General features: G+C 44.8%; 1 protein-coding gene across 2 annotated transcripts in view; it reads right to left on the reverse strand.

The window, feature by feature from the left end:
• Window positions 1-12119, reverse strand: part of KCNJ5 (potassium voltage-gated channel subfamily J member 5) — a 30266-nt gene extending 18147 nt beyond the window's left edge. The window contains exon 1 of one of the 2 annotated variants that reach the window (XM_011380927.2): window positions 11778-12119. The gene's annotated coding sequence lies outside the window, so the exon portion shown is untranslated. The remainder of the gene's footprint in view (window positions 1-11777) is intronic. The other variant, XM_023523804.1, reaches the window with a different exon arrangement.
• Between the last annotated feature and the right edge of the window lie 8356 nt (window positions 12120-20475).

Raw genomic sequence — 20475 nt, forward strand, 5'->3', positions numbered from 1 at the left:
GGGGCAAATACCTTGTCACTCATGAATATTTTAGCTGAGTAGGGTGTGTATGCTGTAGTAACCAAGAACCTATGGGGTGCCGAACTCTGCTGCCTACTAAAAGAGATGAGTGGGATCGGTGAATGGAGCTGCTGCTTCTTTCAACACAGACACACTGCAAATGCTTATTGATGAGATATTACTTTTTTCCTATTTTTATTCAAACGTGAGGTCTTCTTACACCTTCATTTTCACATCTTTGATAGAGAAAAAGATTTTAAAACATGTGAGTATCTTTATTTTAGGAAAATAAATTATGTAAACCCACAGTAAATGCAACCAAAACGTGCTCTGGATTTGGGGACACAATGGGGAGTAGTGGGGACTGAGGTGAGCTGAGCACACATGAAGTCATAACAGGGGCCACTACTACTCAGCTAGAGTTAAGAAAGCTCTGGCCATGCAAGAATGTGGAGCTAGTACTGCAAGATCCTCCACTGTCTTTTTCCAGAAAAGCTAGAAATGAAGACTTTTAAACATGATTTTTTTTTCCTAATGTTACCAACTAATTCAACAATTTTTGAAACAGTGAGCTAGCCGAAGAAAATATATCTGTGAGTCAGATTCAGTCTGTCAGCTGCCGATTTATATGCTTCTGGGCTCTTGAGTCGTAGAAAGGCTTTTCCTCGCATGCACATGTTGGACTGTACTTTGTGTTATGCTGAGCGTGGTGTTAGGAGTCGTGGTAATGTCAATAAACCCTCAAAGCTTTCCTGTTTGCACTAATGGGTCTGCCATGAACACAGCCTGTCAGTCCTCAGTGCAAAGGAAGCCAAGAGGCCAAACTGGGACTCGCACCGTAGCAGAGAGAGGGCTCAAAGGGGCTGCTCCGTCAGTTCCCACCAGCCTGGTTCCCATGGTCCTAATCAGCCCTGTCTCTGTGACCACAGCCTTGTCCCCAACACCCCCCAGTCCCCTCTGTCATACAGGTGGCTGCCATGACCCCCTCGTTCTTACAGCGCTTCTTCTGCTTAGCTGCCTTCTTCAATCACACCCCTAGCAAATGTGCTGCAGAGAACAGAGCCTTGGGTGAGCACTGCAGTCCTACATTTCACTGCTCGGGGAGGTGGTTCTCAATGAGGAGAGATTTCTGACTATAAATACTTCAAAGAAGATAGAGGGAGCTCCCTCTCCAGAGGAGGGTGAGTTAGGTCACCGCCCGAGTTGTTTCTGGCTCAGATGAAATGGATGCTGAGTACCAATGATTAGGGCATCCTGGAAAGATAGGACTGAGGAGCTCTGCGAGGGCAGTGGAGGTAGACCACGTATGTTGGTTTTTATGCCTAGGATGATTCTCACTGCCATGGGCTCATGGGGGCTCAGGGAATGCACACTCTTGTTAGTTCTGCTTCAAGCTGAGTGCCCAGGAAAAAGGATTCTGCCAAGGTCTGCCATAGCAAAGTGAATTTTGGCATCCCTCTCTCTGGAATGCAAAAATGTCTCCTGGCTATGTGAGGGGGAGTGTGTGCCAGGAGCAGGAGGGGCTTTCAATGGAATGTGGAGCCAAGGACAATGTGGATGGAAGAACAGGCTGTGTCAGACAGGACATTTCATCACCCAGATGTCTAGGCACAACGTATTGATTGCTGAGCTGCTAAGGCCTCTGCAAGGGAGCTGCTGGGTAAGGCGGGTGAGGAAGACTTGAGGGATGCGGGCACTGCTACATCAGACTGCTCAGAATGACTGTCTCTGAGGCATCCCTCCTCAGGTATCCTGGGCCTCCATCCCAGGGCATCTGAGGGCTGCCTCTGTCCCTTGAATCTGGTCCTCAGTGTGGGTGGGATTATAGTTTAGAAAAAAGTCAGGGTGGCAATGTGGATCAGGACTGGGGTTACTCCCAGAGTGACTCTAGTCCCTAGTTTTGACTCGGAGACATCCTGACCAGAGCAAGCTTTTTAGGGAACATTTGTCCATCTGTGCCACTTTCCCTATGTCCATTACACTCTGTTTGCTTTTGTTTTAAACATATATTCAATATATTTCCTGCAGCAGGTTGTGCTGACTCTTGTTTTTCTTTGCAGAATAGCCCTGGAAGTGACATTTCTGTGTATGCTACTCTGCACTAGCTGCCTTACATACGTCAACTCATTAATCATCTCAGCCACACTGTGGAGTGAGTACAATGCGCCCACTACTCAGATAAGGAGACCGAGACTCAGAGAAGGTAGGGAACTGGCCCAAGTTCACATGGCTAGTGAGCAGCAGAACCTGGCTTTTGAATGACACTGGCCTGACTGCAGAGCCCGTACCCTCCCACTCTCCCCACTCAAAGCCCATCAAAGTCCAGAGAACCAAACAGAATGTAAGCGGATTATAATCCTGACTGTTCTGTCCCTGAATTACACATTTCTCCATAGATCTCTAACCTGGATCTCTGTGTAAGAAATGAAATATTCACAGGAATTATAATATCAGTGAAATATCTGCCATTTTATCAGGAAGATCCTACCAGCCAAATACCAGTATAATACACTTGGCCTCCTAAGCTGAATTGTTACAGGTTAAGAGCAGGTATGAGGAATGAAACAATACCAGTATTATCATTATATGGACTTACTATGTAATAATAATGATACTTTGCATCTCTGTGGGGTTCTTTCAGAACTCTTGGATTGGCTCAAGAGAATCCTATAATATTAGTTACACTTTATAGTAGGATAGTTGTGGCTTGCCCAGAACACACAAGTGCTGATTAAGTCCCAATGTGATGACATTGTAGACATAGAAACACTGAATGTGAAGTTTTATGTAAAGTAAACACTGAGCGATTTAAAGGTAGGTCCAACATGTGGCTGCATAGTGAAGGGGGTCACTCGGTGCCACAGGGGGCACTAGCAGATGTAGCTGGGGCCTTCAGGGCTTGGGCAGCCCAGACGAGGGGAAGATAATGGGCAGCTCATTGGATTGCATCCGTGGAGGATTCTCCACCACAATTCTAAGGAAGTAATCGACCTGGTGCATTATTTTACAGTATCTGGAGAGAAAAATGTACTCTACTAGAAGTGCTGTGGACTAATCACATGCTTACTTTGTCATTAAAGAAACAAAAATGCTAGGAGTTCACGATAAAGATAAAACAATAAAAGTGGAGGATTAAATAGTGTTTCACTTAGGGTTTTTAAAGGAAGACAGAGTTCTTGTCTGAAATGGGAGCAGACAAGTCTGGCATTTGTTTATGGAGTTCAAATCTTTGGAGAAAATAATACAGGGACGAAAATATCATTTTGATGGTATTTAAAAGACCCATTTGAGTGTATCTAAATGAGTCCAAATATATTCAGCAATTTTTAAAATGGCAAAATTAGGCCTAATTCAAGGTATGGAATATAGATTTGAAAGGCTTAATCACATGCGAGTGCCTATCAAGCAATTTAACATTTCGTATGTAGCTAATTATTGAGCGGCGTGTCTATGGAGCAAGCTGTAAGCTTGTGACTGAGGTTCTCAACTTGTTTGGCTCTCATGTGCTTAAGATGGAGTATTTCACTTCCCGCTTTGGCAGGCTGCCATGGGCCACTGATGAGGTCCTTACATCTACTCATCTTAATACTCAGCCATGGATTAGTGGCCATGGTCCAAATTCACTCCCCAAAGCCCCTGTAGAAGATGTATGAAAAATCTTGAATAAAGGGGCATGCAAATCAAATTAATTCATTTTACATTTTTCCCCACATTTGTATCTGTCTATCCAGTATTTTTTCCTTTCTAAGCCTGCTATCTCTTTGCAAGCAAGCAGCACACTTAAAATACATTCTCTTCATTGTAACTCTGCACTGTGAATATGTATTCCGCATTAAATAATAAAGGAGATTAATGATTAAATCAAAATGAAAAACCACTTGTTTCCTCTCTGCAGCCCAAGGGACGAATTTCCTGGGCTGGTGCTAATTTATCAATGATGATTAGGGAATATGATATGGGAATAGTGCAGACAAGACAGTATCGAGATAGCAAGATAATGTGAATATGAAAATACTTATATACAAGTAAAAAAGATGAGATATGATAGAAGGTAAGTGAGCCAGTGAGAAAGGACCAGAGACACAGGGCATAATAGGTAAAATCCTAATAATTGTAGCTGAAACCTATTGGGAGCTTACCATATACCAGGTTATATTGTAAATGCTTTACATGTACTAACTTATTTCATCATTTCAGAAAAGGTATGAGGCAAGTTCTGTTTCTCCTATTTTACAGATGAAGAAACTGAAGCACAAGGGATGATGAGCAAACCACTTGTGTTGTTGATCTGGATCTGAACCCAGGTGGATTGGCTCTAGAGTCACACTCCAAGCCGAAGGAAAAGAAATTCCCCAAACGACCCGATAAACAGGAACAAGACAAATCCGCAGGAGAATGAATGAAGCAGGAAAAGCCAGTGAGGTAAGGGAAGAATAAAGTGAAGAGAATTAGGATAAGGGATTGAGAATGAAAGAAAGTTAAGAAAACAGCGGATGAAAAGGAGACAGTGAGTGAAGTGAAGGTGAATGTGGGCATCGAAATGCGAGCTGGGGAGAAGCAAAGACACGTGAAAGAACCAGTCAAAGGGGAAAAAGTCATCGAACACGTACAGCCAGACACTTCTCATTTGCCATCTTATTTGCCCTTTTCCATGCCATTTCAAGGTAGGCGTTATTACACCCATTTTATAGAATGTAAAATGAAGGTCTGAGAAACTAAACTATATGCCCAAGGGCACACAGTTAGTCCATGCAGATCAAAAAGAACTGCTGTTAACTATAAATACCGATGAAAAAAATTAAAGAATATCTACATAAGTGAAGAAGCAAACTGCATTTATGGGTGGGAAGATGTAATACAGTAAAGATATCACTTCTCCCCAAATTGATATATAGATTTAATGCAATTCCTATCGAAATCCCACACTATTATTTTGTAGATATAGATAAAATTATTCTAAAATTTTTATGGAAAGGCAAAAGAACTAGGATAGGTAAAACAATTATGAAAAAGAATAAAAGGAATAGAATCAGTCCATTTAAAAATGTATTCTATAGCTACAATGGTACTGGCAGAGGGACAGACACATAGATCAATGAAACAGAACAGAGGACCCAGAAATACACCTTCACAGATATGCCCAACTGATTTTTGACAAAAGTACAAAAGGGATTCAGTAAAGAAAGTCTTTTTAACAAATGGTACTAGAGCAATTGGACATCCATAGGCAAAAAAAAAAGTGAATCTGGACCCAAGTCTCAGACTTTACACAAAAATTAACTCAGAGAGTATCATGGACTTACATATAAAAGATACAACTATAAAACTTTAAGAAAAAAGTATGGGAAAAACTCTTTGAGACCTATAACAGGCAAAGAGTTCTTAGACTAGACACCCAAAACCTGATTCATAAAAGAAAAAAAAAACTGGTAAGTTGTACCTCATCAAAATTAAAAACACCTGTTCTGAAAAAGGCCTGCTAAGATGAAAATACAAGCTAGAGTAGTAGATAATATTAGCAAATTACATGTTTGACAAGAGTTAGTAACTAGAATATATAAAGAACTCTCAAAATTCCACAGTTAAACAATCTAATTAGAAAATGGGCAAAAGACATTAAGAAAATCTATAGAGGACAAATAAGCACTTGAAGAGATCACTAGCCATTAGGAAAATGTAAATTAAAAGCACAATGAGATATCACTGCACATCTACCAGAATGGCTAAGATTAAAAATAGTGATAACACCAAATGTTGGCAAGGATGTGGAGAAACTGGATCACTCAAACATTGCTAGTGGGAATATAAAATGGTATAGCTGCTATGAAAAGCGTCTGACGGTTTCTTTAAAAAGCTAAACATGTAACTACCACATGAACTATCAATTGCACTTGGGCACTTATCCCAGAAAAACAAAAACTTATGTTTATGCAAAGAAAAACAAAACAAAACAGAACAAAACAAAACAGTACACAAATATTTATAGCAGCTTTATTCATAAGAGCTCCAAACTGGAAACAACCCAAATATCCTTTGAGGAGTGAATGGTTAAACAAACTGTGGTACATCCACGCTGCAGAATACTACACAGCAATTCACACACATCCACACACACCAACCTGAGTGAATCTCCAGAGAATTATGCTGAGCAAAAAGAATCAATTCCAAAAAATTAGACTGTATGATTCTATTTAATATAACATTCTTAAGCTGACAAAGATAAATATATATACATATATATCAGAATATATATATGTACCACCACTTCTTCATCCACGGACACTTAGGTTGTTTCCATGTCTTGTCCTGGCTATTGTAAATAATGCTGCTGTGAACAGGGCAGTGAAGACATCTCTTTGACATAGTGTTTTTGTTTCCCTTGGGTATATCCTCAGACGTGGAAGTGCTGGGTCATATGATAGTTCTATTTTTAATTTTTCGAGGACCCTCCATACTGTTTTCCATAGTGAGTGCATGAATTTACACTCCCACCAACAATGCACATCCTTGCATTTGTTATCTTTTGCCTTTTTGATAGCAGCTATTCTAACAGGTGTGAGGTGATATTTCATTGTGGTTTTCATGATTTGCCTGATGATTAGTGATGTTGGACATCTTTTCATATACCTGTTGGCCAGTCATATTTCTTCTTTGGAAAAAAATGTCTATTCAGGTCCTTTGCCCAATTTTTAATTGAATTCTTTTTTTATTTTTTGCTATCGAGTTGTATGAGTTCTTTATATATTTTGGATATTAACTCCTTATCAGTGTGGTCTGTAAATATTTTTCCCATTCTTTAGGCTGTCTCTTCATCTTTGTTCATTGTTTCTTTTTCTGTGGGAAATTTGTTTTATTGTCAACTTTTTATAAGATAATTACAGTTTTGATATTTTACTATAGTTTTGTAAGATGTTACCATTCAGAGAAACTGGGTAGAGAATATAAGAGAGCTCTGCATTATTTCTTAAACTATATGTGAACCTATAAATATGTCAAAAGAAAAAGTTTAATAAAAAATAAGAGAATAAATGCAGTAGAAAAGGGATTGAACTAAAGAATCACTACAGGGTGTTTATGGCTAAGAGAATGAGTGAGAGAAAAAGATAAAAATGGAGGGAAAAAAAGGCCAACTGAGAAGAAAAAAAGGGGGAGGGGCGAGAAATAAAATATGATTGAGTGTGAGCACTTAAGGGAAGAAATTGGGAAATCCAAACAGATGAAGAAAATGATCAGGGCAGGCTTCCTCAGGGCCCGCTCAGGGCCACGGACGCTGGGCTCTCCAGGCCTGTCCCTTGGACTCCTTACTCTCTTCCACCATCCCCACAGACCTCCCTATTTTTCAAACCTCCTTTGAAAGCCTTCCCTGGTTCTCCCTGGCCCTCTCTCTGTCCTCGCATCTCTAGTGGCACTTACCCTGATGGTGTAATGTATTCACAGGCACGCCTACCTTCCCCAGGGGGTCCGGGGGCAGCTCTCCAAGGTAGGGCAAGTAGGGTGTGTCTATGACCCGATATAATCTATCGCAGGTTCCTACACAAGGTCTGGCCTATTGTAGGAGCTCTATACGTATTTCTGAAGGAATATATGAGTAACTTTAAGTTCATCCAATCAAGGGCATTCTCCAAAGTGACTGAGGCCACTTGACTTGGGACTCAGAGGCCTGCATACCCTGACGTCCAGTAGGGTTGCTCTACTATTGCCCCATGTTAGCTGGCTGTCATTGCCTTTGTTTGTAAGGGCCCCTGGGACCTGGGCACCTGTGGGATCTATTGTCCCTACTGGATGGCCAGCTTCCTGGAGCAGAGGCAGCACCTCATCTCTGATGCTTTTATGATCTTCCTCCTGGCCAGGCTTTGAGCATCAAGTGCTCAGTAGCACAATCCTGGGAGGGGAGCAGACTCTGAGGACAAGGTACAGGTTTGTTCCCAGATAGCACTTCTCTGTTCTTGCTTTTTTTCTCCCTTTACCTTTATGAGCAGCAAGCAATAATGTAGAATGATGGCACTAGGGACTTGAAGGTAGGGAGCTTGAAGTGTGAGAGAAGGCGTAGCAGTGGGCAGCACACCCAGCCCCAAACAACCAAGTCACAGAAGATGAGCGTGAAAGACGGAAAGCTTGTCATGACCTCTCCTCTCCCTCTCCCTCCACTTCCCTTTTCACCCCCAGCCCAGCCTCTGGCCACTATGTGGGTTAACCTTTGGTGACCAGGAAGTGCCGTTGCCACCTGACAAACAGATCAGATTATCCCTGACCTTTGCCTCTCAGCCCACTCTGGTCTGGAACAATAATGGAATTTAAATTCATGCACCAGCCAGGATCTCCAGGGTCATGTGTTAAAGGTTTGGCTCTGACATTTAACTTAACACGGCTATTGGCAAGGGCTGCTGCCAGCCTGGGCTTTGTTGACTAGAATAGCTCATTTATCAGAATGTCAAGGTGGGAGGAACTAGATAAGCTATGCTGTCCTGGCAGGGCCACCACTCTATCCCTCAGCAGCCAGGGTCTCAGAAAGGGGAAGCTGTCCCCTCTGTTTTAAAATAATTCCAAAGAAATCCACTCCACAAGTCTCTTAGAGAAATACATTCAGATATATGTTTTTTCAAAAGTCTCCCTATAATTCATTGCTTTTGAACTCCCATTCTTCTTATGTTGTCTTTAAGAAAAATAAAAAAAATTCTTCCAGGGCTGAAACTGGCTTAATAGACATCTGATGATGGGCCCTCTCTTAGAAACACTGCCAGCTCTCAATGGCCTGTCGGACACAGTGAAAAAGGCTCCTTCCAAATACCAAATGGATTCCTGTGCCCGTCCTTCCTCTCTATCATCCTCCCACCCCACAGCCTAAATATTCAATCAGTATTACTCAGAAAATGCAAGCCTTTGCTAACATTCTCCTAAATGGAAAGCATCACCTTGCCCAAATGATCATATTCCAAGATTTTCAAAAACTAATTATTCCTGGTACATGCCAGGTGATCAAATAAATGATTGTTGAACCGATTTCAAAACAAAAAAACAGAAGTAGACATGGTTTTTAAGTATGTGAATACACAGTACACCCTTCGTGGCTTTGACCACAGAAGGCATTGAGAACCAGGTTGTTTTCAGCGCAAGTGAAAAGTGGAGAATGGGCATTCTAGTTGTCTCTTGTCTGCTGTGGGATTAACTTCAACACAGGTGACTAGAGCTGCTTCTGGACAAGAAGCCCAGGCAGACGCTTACAGACAGGCCCAAAGGGACCTTGCTGCGCAGTCTGCCAGGGGCAGCGAAGCTGACAGAGAATGTTTGTGACAGAGTCACAGTGATGTTTCTGCTGGACCCACAGAGGGAAGAGCTCTGCACCACTCAGGATGTGACCGCAGATGCAGGAGCACCCATGTGATTTCATCGCCGGAGAAGGCAGCTAGCTTCCTACAGCCCCTTCTCTGCTCACACTTCCTTCTTCCTCCAGCTGCTCTGCTGGATGGATGGTGCTCACTCATTCCCTGTTTGATGCAGGTGTGCTACTTAATTAAGAAACGGCCACCTGTGGGGAATGCCAGCAGTGTACAGTGGCTTTTGGAGAGGACAGGAGAATCTATGTCTGAGTGATTCCCCTTCTTTCAGAGAACTACAGAATCTAGATCATGGTTTGGGGAGGGTCTAGAGCACTGTGCTTTTGTGGAACATGCAGACAAGTTTTCTGTGTGATCCTTCCTCTTCCAGGGGAGGCCCTGGCTCTGTTCTAATAATTTATGCTGTTGTAATAATTTGTTATCGATCTCATAATTAATGAACAGAGCCTGACCAGTAATAAACACTTGCTAAATGCACCGCCCCCACCCGGCCCCACAATTCCTTCAAGGTAAAAGAATGCTTGTTTTTTTCTAGCCTTAGGTTATATGTTTCTGCCCTGTGAAAGCTTCAGAGTGTTTGGGTACAAGATGCTGTAGGGGGTCGGGATGAGATGAGGTAGAGGGAGGAGTAGTGGGCAAAGAAGTGGATGAGAATATTAAAAAACGATCCCATGACATACATTAAATCCCTAACATCACATAGTAAGCAGTCAGTAAGTAACAATTCCTTGACATTATTGCCAAGAAGCACACACCCCATGCTTGAGTATCCCCACTGAAGAAATTTCTTTACACCTCTAGGCAGAGTGATACCATCTCAGGTCAGATCGATTATTTAAGGTCCCAGTCGAGCCGACCAAGCTTTTTGTGTCAGAGCCCAACCAAGGGCCTTTTCTCTCTCAATCCCACATCCCTGGTTCTGCTCCGTTCTTCCTCCAGATTCTAGGAAGCCCCAGCCCCTGTGCTGATGGGATTTACACCTGAATCTGAGGGAAAGGCATGGATTTGGGAAGGCCAGAACTCTCTAAGCTTCAGAGTCATCTATAAAGCGGTGGAATGACCTCTCCCTCAGGACTGGCACGCAGATTAACTCATATGAACGTGTCCAGCTCAGTACTTGGTTCCATAAATATTAGCTTCTTTTCACTACCTACCTCTCTCCCACATGGAAAAGTGTTCTGTGAAACAGAAAGCCCTATGATGCTTAGCTTAGTGATAAAATAATAATAATAATAATAAATAAATAAAAAGATTCCTTTTGGAGTCAGACCCAGGTGGGAATCTCACTTGTAAGCTGTGTACCTCTAAAAATTACACAGTCTCGCTAAGCTTCAATTTCTCATCTGCAGACTGAGGATGATAATATCTGTTCCTGACACATTATGTGCCCACTGATCTTCTGGTGTTGCTGGGCTGGTCTTATCTTACTGGAAGTTTGGGGGAGGCCCTGGACCTTTGAGCGCCAGATGCGATCTGGGGCGGGGGTCCTCAATACCTGGGCTGCAGACCAGTACTCATCCATGGCCTGTTAGGAACTGGGCCACATAGCAGGAGGTGTGCATGGGCAAGCCAGCAAAGCTTCATCTGTATTTGCAGCTGCTCCCCAGCACTAGCATCACCACCTCAGCTCCACCTCAGATCATCAGGCAATAGATTCTCAGGAGCACCAGTCCCTGGTGCCAAAAAGGTTGGGGGAAGTTGATCTGGGGAGCCTGAACTACATAAGGCCCCAGGAGGAGAGCCCTGTTTGAGCAGAGGCACAGACAGGTCTCCAGGGAGATCCCTGGGTTTAGAAAATGGGAATAATGGCCACATCCTTCCCTATTGCCTTTCCCTGTCCTTGCAGTCTTGACCCCTGGCCTTTCTGAACAGTTTGAAAGATGTTTAAAAAGAGATAAGGCGGCATGCAGGAAGTGACAGGGCAGCAAGAGGGCACAAATGGCAAGGCCGTGCATCCAATTTGGCCACACTTAAAAGAAAGCAAGGTTAAGCTGAGGATCTAAGGTTGACAGAGTATGCACTGCCCCACCCTAGCCCTCTACTCCCCTATCTGAAGGCAGAGCCACTTCCCTGGGGAGTGATGCCCCTCTCCTCACTGCCCTGGCCAGTCACACCACTAAATGGGGCTTTTCGTGGGGAGTGGGGGTAGGGGGCAGGAATCCTCTCTCTAGTACCAGAGCAGAGATGTTGACAGCCTAACTAACAGCCCTCGGAAGGCAAAGCTCCCCAAGCCCACGGCAGCCCGCAGGGCTATGGAGATCTCGGATTTCCTGGCTGAACTTTGGACCCGCCCTAAACCCTTCCCAGTCCCCTCCACTCCCAAACACACTGGTTCCTGGTAAAAGCTAGGGGCTGGAAGCCCTGGGAGCCCTGAGAGTGCGTCCTGCCTTCCAGATCTGCTGAGCTGTGGGAGGAATAGAGGAGGAAAAGAAGACAACTTACTTGTTGCAATCGGAGCTTCCAAGTCCCACTGATTCTAACTTCTGGGGTGTCCCTTAGAGGCGGGGCAGGGGGCGCTCAGGGCCCTTGAGGGGATTCTCCAGCCCCAGCCATTACTTGCAGCCTCAGACTCTGCCTAGAGCCTCTCCCTGATGTGGGTCCTGTGGACAGAGGCTTCTAAGCCATCCTGTCCCTTCCTCGCCAGCCCTCAGTCACTCCCTTCTCCAGGCTTCTCTCTCTCTCTCTCTCTCTCTCTCTCTCTCTCTCTCTCTCTCTCTCTCATCTCTCTCCCTCTCTCCCTCCCTCCTTCTTCCTCCTTCCTCTTCTCTCCCCCCTCTCCCCTTCTCTCTCCCCTCCTCTCCTCCTCCCTCCGTCCCCTCCGCCCTCTTCTTTCTCCAGTTCTCCTCACCTTCTGCCCCCACTACAAACGTATCTCTGTGTAACAATGTGTAATAACCGATTTAAAAGGCCACAGGGAAAGGCGGCGGGGGTGGGGGAGGGGGCCGGGTTCCCCACGTGATCCGGGGACACCGTCAGTTCTGAATCACTCGGCTCCTGGAAGGTGGAGAGGGAACCCGAGGGGAGGGCGGGTGGCTCTGCGCTCCCGTCTCCAGGCTCGCGCCGCCTCCGGGTGCTCTCGGCAGTGGTGCTGGGTGTGCCTCTGGTCCTGCAGACGCTAATGACGGAGGTCTGTGCGCACGCGGGTGCAGGTGTGAGCGCCCGCGTGTGCATATGGTTGCGCGCCCGCAGGTGCAGGTGTGAGCGCGCTCTGGTTACGGGGTGCGGTGGAGAAGACCGAAAGAAGGAACTAGGAGGGCAGAAATCTTGGATCAGAGCCTGGGAGGGGCTGCTCAGTCAGTCCGCAGTGTCTTGAGGGGTCAGTTGGTAAAATTTAGTTGTTTCTTGAGCTGAACGGAGCAGGTGGGAGGCCCTTGGGGAAGTTGGGGAAGCCACAGTCTGGGTGCTGCATCGCCCCCCCCCGGAGGGCTGCCTCTCCTGTGGGTGGAGTGGGGTTCTGGGGCATCCTGACCCACTGACTGCAGGTGGAGCAGGTCCAGAGACCAGAAACAGGTCTCCTGCTCCCCGGGCTCTTGGCTTACCCCTTGGCGGCCTTCTCCAGCGGAATGTGGCGGGTGTCGGTCGGAATAGCGGGGAAATGCTCCCTCCACTCAAATCTCGGCACAGCGCGGAGGCAGAGCCTGAGCTGAATGCACACCGGCTGGGTGGAGCCATTTTGGATTCCTGCCTGCCTCGAGGGAAGATGATGGCATGCATTTATTCTTTAATTCGAATGGCTTCTAGGAAAGGCAGCTGCAGACGTTAGGTCACAGCCGCTTTAAAAGGCAGGCTGCTGTCTGCAAAGGGTGGACGTGCTTCTCTGAGGACGGGTCAGTTAGGAGTGCCCTTCCTAGCTGATGCTGTTACCTAGGGCATCTCTCTGTTGCCCAGACTTTTGGGTTCAACATCCCTGCCCTAGGCCTTGAGTGTATCTTACCCCAGGATGGGGGAGGTTGGAGGGGGACGGGGGTGGTAGGGGATAGGTACACCCGAGACCAATGCCCACTGGCTGTAGGCTCCGCCAGGGCAAAGAGTATGACTTTCTTGTTCTCTGCTGTGTCCCCAGCACCTGGCACAGGTGCTCAATGAATATTTATCAAATGAACACTTTCTACAACAAGAAAATGGTTTATTAAATTATAAGAGGACAAATGCTTGTCACTGGGACCAGGATGCACCAAGCCTGTTCTCTCCTGCAAGCACAGAAGCATGACAGTGATGTGGAAGCTTAGCCTCATGACGGCAACCTGGGGGCTCCTCTTGCCAAAGAGATCAGTGTGAATGAGAAAGGGGTGGTGTGCTGAATCGCACAAGCCCAGGGGAGGCCTGCATGGGCGTTACAAACCTAGAGGCCAAAGTAACCACACAAGGTGGTCTGAAGGTAAAAATTCCTAGCTTAAAAGGGGTTATGGTGGGTATTCAGGTCTTAGGCTTATAGATTCTGTGACCTAGGTGAATCTTTACCTAAGTAAGCCTGTCTATTGTCTTTTTGCATCTAAGATAGCAAACCTTTGAAATGTCAGCCTAATCTTCTTTTCCAGACACCTCAGGGAACAACCATCCACGCTCCTGAGCTGGAGACCACAGAACCCCTCATTGGTATTTCATTCCCCACACACCATCTCTGTGTACTGTAAATGTTAATTATTAAGGATTCTGTGGCTACCAATGTAAAGGAAGTATGTGTTTCTCTACTTTGCCTTTTTATCCAATCCCGGAGAAATTCCTTGCTGCTTTCTCTCACCCCCTACCACCAATGGACTTCATGTCACCCTCCTTATGTCTCCTCCTCCTCCTTTGATTCTAATGTATAAAATAAGCTGCAAAACTGCCATTCTCCAGAATATTTTCTCAATCTGTTGAGATTTTGCTTCCCGACAGTTGTTGTCAGTTTGGCTCAGATAAACTCATAAAAATTCCTCTACAGGTTTGGGTGTTCCTTATGTCGACACCAGCGTGCACACAGCCCAATGTCCAGGCAACCTCCCCAGGGACAGTGGCAGAGTGGCCCTGCCAGGGTTTGCCTCCTAGACCCCCATCCAGTCTCTCTGCAGAGAGGGTGTCAGTTATTCAATGTGGCTGCTATTGGCCCTGACTAATCTGTCCTCTTAGGGGATTTAGCCAGTCTCCCTGTGCATCCATTAGTGTTGATCTTATGGTTTAACACTCTGAGAAGAAAATTCTTAATTTCTTAATTTCCTAGTTCTTGGGAGAGGCAGTGGCCGTGTAGCTCTGTGGCCCAGATGACACACGTTACATGCATTTCTGAGTCTGTGAGGTGCCCTGTCCTGGGGCGACAGTGACTTTAGATTACACAAAGACCTTGAAATTTCTTCTGCCCTAATTGGGGGAGCCTGGCTGACTTGGAAGCAAAATGTAAGGTGGTCTGGTAAATGCCATTTTGTAAGTTTTTTCACAGTGATGAGACCTTGAACTGGGATATAGAAGACTTCGGTTCAGTTCTTAGCCTAGACATGAAAAATGAGAAATATGGGGGTTCTATTCCTGACTGGGTTTTGCAAATTTAAGTGAGCCTAAATTTTTCCATGCTCAAGTCTCCCAAAGAGCACAGGTGACATTCAAGGGCAGGGGACATAATTGAAGAACTACTCAGGGGGCTTGGAAGATGCTAAGCACGTTCTTCTTTGTCTGCAATTGATGAGGCGGTATCTGAAAGCAACCGAGACTGTGTGCGTTCTCGTGTTAATTAGAGCACAGAACCGCTGCCTCTGTCCACCACCATCTGCCTCTCTTACCTTCCTTCACAGAGCAAGAGATGAATTCACAATTAAGTTTTCTCCTTAGAATATGACACACAGGAAATTATTTTTCTCCTATTTATAGAAATTCCATTTGCATTTATGAGGCCAGTAATGTCTCATAAATATTTTCTGCCAGATAAAATATTAATTAAAAGAGTTTGTAGAGTTAGACTCTGAAGCAAATCCTAACGAAAACTCTTCTAAGACAAATATTTTAAGTATTTTCTCTCATTTCAGGAGAATTCCTCATACATTAGTTGTGAGTGTTAATAAGCCCATGTACAAACAGCAGATGTGAGTCAATTAATAAATATTAATTTGCAACATTTAATGATACAAAAAGGTATGAAAGTATAACAAATAACTGTGAAGCTATCACCCAGCTTAAAAAACACAACACAACATTGCCAGCACTGTTGAATCCTCCCTGGGTTACTTCTTCAACCCTCAAGAGAAAATCGAAGTAGGCTGAATTTGGTATTTCTCTTTCTCATGATTTCTTTATGCTAAAATCAAACACACACACACACACACACACACACACACACACACACTCACACCCCTATTCAATCAGTGCCTATTGACCATATATAAGTATATTTTTATATCCACAAATTTTTGATTGGTTAAGACCTGCTGTATCTGAGACTCTTTGATAGGTGCTGTGAGAAAAACTAAAAAGTATAATGTGGGCTTTGATCTAAAATGCCTTTCAACCTAATTGGGAGGATCAGCCTAAGTGCAGGAAAAGTTAGGAGACAAATTCACAATTTGGTATTTTAATTTGTAGGTGCTAATTGGATGAGCCGATGGTGTAGAATAGATAGTAACAACCAACAAAGCTTGGAAAGTAGGAGCTGAGGGCTGACATCTGACTTTGGTGAGAAAAGGCAGCTGGAGTGAGCCCGGAAGTTCGACCAGGGTTTGAATATGAGGGGGCTGATATATGAAAAGGGGGCTGGAGAGGTAAGGCCCAAGTGTGTTCAGAGATCTGAAGTAAGGGAGGCTGGTGCTGGGGGCTAAGGGCAGGTAAAGTGTAGGGAAGTGATGATGACAGTGGCTTTGTGTAACTGATGGCCTGCTATGGGCTAAGGTGTCTCAAGTGCTTCACATACGTAAAAGCTTTCAATCTTCCTAACAACCCGGTGAGGGTTGTAGTATCACTGTTTCTCAGATGAGGAAACTGAGGGTCACGCAAGTAAAGCATCCTCTCATCGGTACAGTAATTAATAGTTAATTTCAGAACCCAGTTTTGTTAGGTGCCAAAATCATATTTCTCACTGTTAGAGGCTAAATTGTGTTCCCTCTCCCCCACTCCCTAGATTCATGTGTTGGAGACTTAACCCCCTGTACCTCAGCATGTGACTATGTTTAGAGATTGAGTCTTTAAACACGTGAATAAGTTAGAATGAGGCTGTTACGATAGGCCTGACCCAATTTGACTGGTGTCTTTTTAAGAAAAGGAAATTTGAGCATGGGAAGGATCACTGGGAAAGTGTGCACACAGAAGAAAGGCCACATGAGAACACACAGTGGGAAGGCGGGCATCTGCAAATCAGAGAGACCTCTGGAGAATCTAAACCTGCTGACACCTGGTCTTGGACTTCTGGCCACCAGAACTATGAGAAGTAAATGTCTGTTGTTTAAGCCTGCCTGTTTGTCTGTTTGTGGTATTTTGTGACAGCAGCTTAGCACACCAACACACTGACCATGATGGATGCGCCTCTGCCTCTCAGAAGGACCTAGTATCCCAGGCCATCGAACGTGGACTTTTACTCTGCAGATGAGAGGTACCTATTGAAGATTTTTGAGTTGGAGAGCGTTGTGAAAGTCATTTTTGTGAAAATTTTCCTGGAGGTGGTTTGGATATTATTCATTCATTTATTCATTGCAACGAATAATTACTGAACACCTATTTTGTGACCTTCTCAAACGCAGGGACCATATTTGTGTTGTTCACATCCAAGCACTACTCACTCTCAAACTGTTAAGCACAGTTTTGGGAAATAGTAGGTGATCAATAAATACTTGTCAGATGAAAGAAAAGTTATGGGCTGGGTTCTGGGGATAGAAACAATGGCAAGACAAACACAGAGCTTGCCTTCGAGGAGTTGGATGGTAGTCGGTGTATAACTGGTTCCTTAAAGCAATCGGAGATTAAGCAGTGCCATCCAATAGAACTTTAGCAGTGAAGGAAATGTGCTGTATCTGTCTCGTATTATGTGGCACATGTGGCTATTGAACATGTAAAAACATGGCTACTGAGAATAAGAAACTGATTTTTAAATGTCATTTCATTTTTATTTAAATAGGCACCATGGTTAGTGGCTACCATATTGTACTATCCAGGGTTAGAGGCAAGAAGTGCATTCGTGGGCTCTGCACTGGTGCCGGCCTGAGCTGATGACAAGGGTGGGGGACAACAGAACCTCACGACTCGGTCACAGTCCAGCAGCGTCAGCACCAGCTGCTGGGTTCTTGTAAGAAATCATCTCAGTCTCCACCGTAATCCTTCTCAAAGAGAAACCTCATTTTAACAAGATTCTCAAGTGATTCCTATGCACGCTGGGGTTTGAGAGATAGCACAAGGTAGAAAACACAGCTGTGAAAGGCTCGGTAGAGCCCGGTGTGTGATAGGGTATTTTAATTTGTAGGTGCTAATTGGATGAGCCGATGGTGTAGAATAGATAGTAACAACCAACAAAGCTTGGAAAGTAGGAGCTGAGGGCTGACATCTGACTTTGGTGAGAAAAGGCAGCTGGAGTGAGCCCGGAAGTTCGACCAGGGTTTGAATATGAGGGGGCTGATATATGAAAAGGGGGCTGGAGAGGTAAGGCCCAAGTGTGTTCAGAGATCTGAAGTAAGGGAGGCTGGTGCTGGGGGCTAAGGGCAGGTAAAGTGTAGGGAAGTGATGATGACAGTGGCTTTGTGTAACTGATGGCCTGCTATGGGCTAAGGTGTCTCAAGTGCTTCACATACGTAAAAGCTTTCAATCTTCCTAACAACCTGGTGAGGGTTGTAGTATCACTGTTTCTCAGATGAGGAAACTGAGGGTCACGCAAGTAAAGCATCCTCTCATCGGTACAGTAATTAATAGTTAATTTCAGAACCCAGTTTTGTTAGGTGCCAAAATCATATTTCTCACTGTTAGAGGCTAAATTGTGTTCCCTCTCCCCCACTCCCTAGATTCATGTGTTGGAGACTTAACCCCCTGTACCTCAGCATGTGACTATGTTTAGAGATTGAGTCTTTAAACACGTGAATAAGTTAGAATGAGGCTGTTACGATAGGCCTGACCCAATTTGACTGGTGTCTTTTTAAGAAAAGGAAATTTGAGCATGGGAAGGATCACTGGGAAAGTGTGCACACAGAAGAAAGGCCACATGAGAACACACAGTGGGAAGGCGGGCATCTGCAAATCAGAGAGACCTCTGGAGAATCTAAACCTGCTGACACCTGGTCTTGGACTTCTGGCCACCAGAACTATGAGAAGTAAATGTCTGTTGTTTAAGCCTGCCTGTTTGTCTGTTTGTGGTATTTTGTGACAGCAGCTTAGCACACCAACACACTGACCATGATGGATGCGCCTCTGCCTCTCAGAAGGACCTAGTATCCCAGGCCATCGAACGTGGACTTTTACTCTGCAGATGAGAGGTACCTATTGAAGATTTTTGAGTTGGAGAGCGTTGTGAAAGTCATTTTTGTGAAAATTTTCCTGGAGGTGGTTTGGATATTATTCATTCATTTATTCATTGCAACGAATAATTACTGAACACCTATTTTGTGACCTTCTCAAACGCAGGGACCATATTTGTGTTGTTCACATCCAAGCACTACTCACTCTCAAACTGTTAAGCACAGTTTTGGGAAATAGTAGGTGATCAATAAATACTTGTCAGATGAAAGAAAAGTTATGGGCTGGGTTCTGGGGATAGAAACAATGGCAAGACAAACACAGAGCTTGCCTTCGAGGAGTTGGATGGTAGTCGGTGTATAACTGGTTCCTTAAAGCAATCGGAGATTAAGCAGTGCCATCCAATAGAACTTTAGCAGTGAAGGAAATGTGCTGTATCTGTCTCGTATTATGTGGCACATGTGGCTATTGAACATGTAAAAACATGGCTACTGAGAATAAGAAACTGATTTTTAAATGTCATTTCATTTTTATTTAAATAGGCACCATGGTTAGTGGCTACCATATTGTACTATCCAGGGTTAGAGGCAAGAAGTGCATTCGTGGGCTCTGCACTGGTGCCGGCCTGAGCTGATGACAAGGGTGGGGGACAACAGAACCTCACGACTCGGTCACAGTCCAGCAGCGTCGGCACCAGCTGCTGGGTTCTTGTAAGAAATCATCTCAGTCTCCACCGTAATCCTTCTCAAAGAGAAACCTCATTTTAACAAGATTCTCAAGTGATTCCTATGCACACTGGGGTTTGAGAGATAGCACAAGGTAGAAAACACAGCTGTGAAAGGCTCGGTAGAGCCCGGTGTGTGATAGCATCTGGGGAACAGGGAGAAGAGGAGGGAAACTGGATAGGTCATTGCACTGAGCTCCCAGGAGTCTCTAGGGATAATGCATGTCCATGCTGACCCTTCCACCACCCTTTGGTCAGCTCTGATCACGGGATGGTGGGGCTTCCAGTACCTGTCTCTCTCCTCTATCTGCCACCTACAAGTTTCTTGAGGTGGGACCTTGTTTTTAAAAATCCTTGAATTCCTCGTGTCTGGCATCATGCCTTCTGTTGTGTAAATGCTCACTGATTGCATGCACGTCTAGTGACAGGAATGAGGACATCAGAAGGAGCAGGTGGCTTGGAAAGGAGAGATGTGGTTTGATTTTCGACGTAGTGCACACTAACTAAAGGCTGGAGGCATCACCTAAAAAAGTTGCCCGAGGAGAGGAGGGAATGGACGTCTGGACTTGAGGAGGGAACCAGGGACAGAGGCGTAGATTGTGGAACTCTGACTACTGAAAAGAGAAGATGGAAACTCTGAGGCTGGGTATCTGGAGGAGTGTGGAGAGGAAGAGCAGACGCCAGAGCTGGGGCCGGACTCACATCTGGCGCAAGGGAGGAGGAGGATTCAGAATGGGACGTAGGGTTGTGACCGGAGAATGGCCGGAGGAGAGCCTGGCCATTCAAAGAATAAGAGCAGTGAGAAAACAGAGTGGTCAGTGTAATAGATGGTTCATATGTACATATTTCTTTAGTAGTACTTATTTCATGGAGGCTTGTGCTCATCACTGCAGAGGGTAAGGAATGTGTGTCCACAGTTCCTGCTGATGACAGTTTCAGAAAAGTCAAGGAAAATAAGGCTAAGGAAAAAAAAAGCCACTGATCAGATTTTCAGGATGTCATTTGCAACTGCAGAATGTGCTA

The sequence above is a fragment of the Pteropus vampyrus genome, unplaced genomic scaffold (assembly GCF_000151845.1).
Source record: "Pteropus vampyrus isolate Shadow unplaced genomic scaffold, Pvam_2.0 Scaffold416, whole genome shotgun sequence".
Classification (NCBI taxonomy): Eukaryota; Metazoa; Chordata; class Mammalia; order Chiroptera; family Pteropodidae; genus Pteropus; species Pteropus vampyrus.